Source organism: Ammospiza caudacuta, chromosome 14, assembly GCF_027887145.1.
Source record: "Ammospiza caudacuta isolate bAmmCau1 chromosome 14, bAmmCau1.pri, whole genome shotgun sequence".
NCBI classification, from domain to species: domain Eukaryota; kingdom Metazoa; phylum Chordata; class Aves; order Passeriformes; family Passerellidae; genus Ammospiza; species Ammospiza caudacuta.
In genome coordinates this window covers 2652872-2658871 of record NC_080606.1, presented here as the reverse complement: position 1 = coordinate 2658871, position 6000 = coordinate 2652872, and positions in this window count along the sequence as shown.

Genomic DNA, 6000 nt, shown 5'->3' with positions numbered 1-6000 from the left:
CCTGCTCAGAGGTTTTTAGCAGAGATATCATGTGGGTTTAGCACACGGGCCTTCCCCATTAACCTCTCCAGCGTGGCGAGCCAAAAGCCCTGGCTTTGGATTGCTGCAGGGCCTGTCCTGCTGGGAGAGCAGCCTGTCCCCTGTGCTTTAAATATACTTGGACATGCCAATCCCCTTTTTTTAACATCCAGGCTGGGAAAACAGACTCTGCCTGCAGCATCATTAGCGGCGTCACCTCGCCAGGGTAATATCCAGGAATCCTCTAAGTGACTTTAAGATGCTGTGCTAATGCCTTTTCCTTAAACAAGAGCCACGGGCACAGCTAGAGGACTGGTTTAGGACTTAATTTATGCATTGCTCTGGAGGTTATTCAGTGGGTTGTTGCTGTCTTGCTAAGATAAAGGATGGGTATTTCACAGAGACCCCACCTGCAGAGCTGCCTCCAGCCCTGGAGTCCCCAGCACAGGAAGGCCATGGAGCTGCTGGAGCGAGTCCAGAGGAGGCCAGAAAGGTGATGGGAATGATGTAACTCCTATCATGTAACTCCTGTCCTGTGAGAAGGGCTCAGGGAGACCTTACAACCCCTTCCAGTGCTTAAATGGCTCTGGGGGAACTGAAGAGGGATGTGACACATGGGCCTGCAGTGACAGGACACAGGGAATGACTCCCACTGCCAGGGGACAGGGATGGGTGGGATATTGGGAAGGAATTCCTCTCTATGAGAGTGGGCAGGCCCTGGCACAGGTGCCCAGAGCAGCTGGGGCTGCCCCTGGATCCCTGGCAGTGCCCAAGGCCAGGCTGGATGTGGTTTGGAGCGCCCTGGTACAGTGGGAGGTGTCCCTGCCATGGCAGGGTGTTGAACTTGATGATCTTTAAGGTCTCTTCCAACCCAAAGCATTTTATTATTCTGTGAGTCTGTGTCCCTGTCTCCAGACCATTTTCCTAGTCTTCAGTCAGGAAGATTTCCCCATTGCATCAGCAGAAAGGCTGCAGTGACAGTGAGCACATCTCTGCCTCCTGCCCAGCACTCTGCATCCCACCATGGTCACCCTCCATGCTGGAGTTCACAGACTCCCATGTTCCAGCTGTGGTTTTTTCAGCAATGATGAGATTTGATCAATTCTGCTTTGGGATTTTGAGTTCACCAGAGGTCCAGGACCAGGACAAAGATTTCTGTTCCTTCTGTCCCTCCTGGCAAAGGCACAGCCCCACTTTCCCTGCAGCCTCCATGCCCACCACCTGCTGCTCACAGAGGCAGAATCCCTGATTTTGTGCAAATCAAACGCCAGCCCATGGTTTGCTTTAACCAGGATACCTTTGAAAGAGTTTCTACAGACTGAATTGGTAATGCACATTGGGGAAGGGTTTTTTCCCACCGTTATCAGCTCTAATGAAACCCCAGGTCAGTTTTAGGCAGCCTGTTATCTCTGTGATCTGGAGCTCTGCACTAATTTCCAGGAGTCTGAATCTTCCAAATGAATCCCCTCATTTTGGGGTGGGCATGGCACAGATCCCTGGGGCTCAGGAGGAGCAAACCCCAGGCTCTTCTCCCTGGGCAGCAGTTACCCCCTGCACCTTTTACCCTCACTTTGATTTTTAAAAGCCTCTTGTGCGGTTTGAATGTCTTCACTTTCAGCTCTGTTCCCACACTGGCTTTATGCTCAGAGGGATTTCGTTGTTATTTCCTTTTTTATGCACGTGTCACTCTTGCAGGGGTACCAATCTTTCCATCAGCAAATCATGGAATCACAGAGTGGTTTGGGTTGGGAGGGACTGTAAAGCTTACCTGGCTCCAAGCTGCAAGCTCATCTCGTTCAGGATGGACATGAAGAAAAAATTATTCACAGTCAGGGTGATTAGAAATTGGCAGGGGCTGCCCAGGGAGGTGCTGGAGTCCCCATCCCTGGAGGTGTGTAAGGGAAGGCTGGATGTGGCACTCAGTGATACATTTGGTTCATTTATGTACAGGATTCTGCTTCGTCTCTAGACACCATCCCTGTTGGTTAATTTGATTTAAATGAGGTTAAATAAAAACCTGCACAACGTGTTTTGCTGGACTTCCATCAAATTGCTCAACAATAGCACCACTTATGCTGTGTACAAATATGACTTTTCCACTCTGGGAGTGAAAGTAATTTATCAACAAGTGGTCCTTGTCCCTGTACCGTGGCAAGTCTTTGTGAAATCTACTTTTTAGAGCAGGCTGTGGTTTATGCAACATGTGTCTTCATTACAAATGTGCTGTATTTTTTAAATGTTAAGATGCAGAAGAATGAAAAGCAAGCGTGCCGTTGGGAATAATTTTTGAAGGGGAAGGCTGTCCATTGTGCAGACACTCCTTGGAATGAATAGATCTGCATTAAATGTGTTCTTGAACTTGGGGATGGACTTTGATTCCATCCATTGTGGAGGATATTTCACCAGTGTAAGGGAAATGGTGGAAGGGGAGCTGGGTGATTTATCCTTCCATTTCCACCTTTGTGTTTGCCAGCCAGCAGAGAGAGCATTGTTCCCCTTCCCTTTTTGTTTTTTTTGGGACAGTCAGTGGTGGGAACACCCTTCTGCACATGGGAGACTTGTTTTTCTGCCAGAAGGTTTTTAATCCACATCTCCTGAAGAGCTGTTTGCTCCACACTTGCTGGTTCTGTCCCACATGGATGCAGCACAGCCCCTTCCCACAGGATCCACCTCTGCAGCACACACTGAATGCAAACAACCTGGGCTGACCCATGGCAGTGCTCAGGACCAGCCTTAGGTGTGTGGCCCTGCTTGCAGTTTGAATGATGATTTTTGGTTTATCCAACTGGAAGTTTTCATTTTATCTCATTAGAAATCTGAAGTGATGAGTTGGAAAATAAGACAACGCAATGTCACAGTCTCATTGTGTCTCCATGGTGGGAGCTTCTGTGTCTTGGGGTGGGAGTTGATGCCCCAAGTTCTCCAGACCCTGGTGGGAGGTTGTCTTGGTTTGGAAAGCCAGGAGTCTGCTAAGGAAAGCAGGAGCCTCCCCTGAAATGGAGAATGTAAACCCTCCCCACCCCTCCAAATTGCTATAAATTTTAAATTAAGGGGCTCTCAGGCAAAAATATGGGAGCAGGGAATAACAGTTCTTTAATAGGGAAAGGAAAAAAAAAAGATAAAATAAACAATGCAGTACTAGAACAACACTGGCAGAGTCAGAACCCAGCCTGACACCCTGTGGGTCAGGGTGTTGGTGGCAGTCCCATTGGAATTGTGGCTCAGCCCTCCTGCAGTGTCAGGGGTGGTTCTGCTGGAGCAGGGATCCTGTAGAGAAGGATGGATTCTTCCTCTGAAGATCCAGTGGAAGGAGAGGCAGCTGCTGTTCCTCTGGGGAATCCAGTGGAGAAGCCGTGCTGGTGTCTCAAAACCTCTGGATTATATCTGGGTAGGAATGCTTGGCTCCTCCCTCTGGGCTCCCATCTCCCAGTGGGATGCTGTAGTTCTTATCAGCCATGCAGTGACATTCAATAGCTGTTATCAGCAGATGTCCCCTCCTGAGGGAGGAGTGAATGTGGTCACTCAAAGAGAGCGATAAGACAAACTGCCCACTTGATAATCTGCCATACAGATGGTAACAGAAAACATCTTGCATTGCAATCGTCAACAGAGGTGCTGGGATCTCACCTGTGGTGCAGAAGGGAGGGATTCATCCATCTTCATCTCAGGGATGGAGGCACAGACCCTCCTTGCAGGCTGTTAGGCCACAGATGATGCTCCCTAAGGGCTCTGTTGGTTTAGAGCTGGGGGAAGCAGAGCTGAGCAGGGTTTGAGGTCAGACAGAGGCACCCACGTGCTCAGGGCAGACCCTTTCCCCACAGGTCACAAAGCCCTGTCTCTTCCTGCCTCCACTAAAAGGATTTAGAGACAATTTGGTATAAGAGGAATTTTAAATCTTCTTTTGTGTCTGTCGATATTTCCTTGGAGAGATCCCTATTTTTCAGCTGGATGAATGGCCTTTGCCAGGTGTGGTTGACACTCAACATGTCAGAGCTGCAGAGCTGCAGCCTGATCCCTGTGTGCCAGCCTGGGTGGCATTGAGAAGGCACCTGCAGCCTGGGAAAGGCCATGGCCACCACAGAACCACTTGCTTTTCTGTAAATACTGAAACCCTGAGTGTTGTTATCATTGAATTGATGCGAGCAGCCAGCTGGAATCTAGAATCAGCAGGGAAAAACTGGGGAGCTGCAGCATTCCAGGCAGGCAGGATGATGGCTCCAGAGCAGGCAGCCTTAGCTCAGCATTCCCTGGCTGATCTCAGCTTTGTGTCTCAGCACTGATGTTATTTTAATACAGTTCCATGGCTGGAGTTGCTGTGATTAGCAGAGCAATTTGCAGCGCGTTCTTCAAAATTGCCAATCAGTTGGAGCCCAAAATAGATGGAAGCTGCTGCCCAAAAAAGCCCTGAATGGTTTTGTGAAGTCTGAGCAGGATCTGAGGTGCCTCTGTGACGTGCAGGATCCCCAGGCTCCTGCCTTGCACCCCTTCTCCTTTTAGGGTGGAGAACCAGACTGGAGGCTGAAAGGGAAGGAGGAGTTGTGGGGATTTTGGTGAATCCCTTGGAGGTGGCTGTGTCTCTTTGTGATGCCAAGGTCACACCTTCCCACCTCCTTTAATCCCAGCAGCAGGGCTGGGTTTAGGAGGTTTAGAGGTGAGGTTGAGAAGAGGTTCTCCTCTTTCAGATGGTAACTGTGCACCCTGGTCATCCACTGGCACTGACTTTGAGGGTGGAATTTGCTGGATTTTGGCCACCTCGGGCCAGCAGCAGTGGCTGCAGCTGCTGGAGCACCACAGGGTACAGATGGCACCATGCAGGCACATCCATGACACTCTTCCTCCCTGGTGGTGCTTCTGCTGCCAAGCCAGAGCCCATGGGCCCCATTTCCCTTTGCATTTCTCTCCCTGCTCTTTGCAGGGTGTGGGAGGAATATCAGCCAATGTGCTGCTGGGAGATGTTGGGTGGGGAGCTCTGGGTCCATCACATCCATCATCCCCTTGGAAACTGAGGTGTGCTGCCCCTTGGGCAAACAAATGGCACAAGAGTGGTCAGCCCTTAAATCCTGGCAGGGTTTGAGGGTCAGGGTGACACAGGTGGGTGACATGAGCAAAGCCCACCCAAGGGGGGAACCTCAGGGCGCATCCTGTGCTTTATCTGGTCTTGGTTTTCCAGGGGAATTGGTACCAAACCAGGAATTCATCCTTCAGCTGGAATTTGTTAATCTGTTTTCAGCTGGGTTTTGACTTTGTTGAGATCTTACTCTTTACAGTGGGAGGCTGAGAAGTATAGACAAAAATAAGATAGGATTTGAAGTGATTTAAAATGTGTTTTAGCTTTGCTAAAGAGAAGTTGGGTTTTTTGTTTGTTTGACTTTTTCTTAGCAGCTCCATCATTGCTCTCAATTTATCTGGGGTACTTTGGAAGTGACAGTGAAGTGTCCTTGAGAGGTTGGGAACACATTGCTGCTGACTCCTGAAAAAGTTTTTAAAAAGCCTGATTGTTTATTTTGAGTAAAAAATCACAAAACCCTTATTTTGTGGAAAGCAAAGCCCTCAGCAGGGCTTGGCATGAGGAGGGGACAAAGAGAGGCCTGGAGCCTCCAGCCAGCTGAAATTTCCCTCCCTCACATCGTCCCTCAACTCGTGAGCGCAGATTGGGATACGAGTTTTTTATTTTTACTGAAGAATTGATTTCATGGCTGCCCTAAGTGAGCAGAGCTGTGATGCATTAGCTGATGTCAGGCAGGGGATGTTTACCTATTTATCTTGGCTGGAGCAATGCCTGTAGTATTTTCTTCCTCTGTTCTCCAAGACTCATTAAATGTTACAAACAGCAGCGAAGTCCTGATGAAACAATTGCATCCTCATGGCTTGATATGCAAAGTAACACCTCCAGCAAAGGCTGATAAATTCCTGTCTTTATGATTTTTTCTTCCCACTACATTTACATGGAGGGGAAACATATTGACTCTCTCTGCTCTGGAG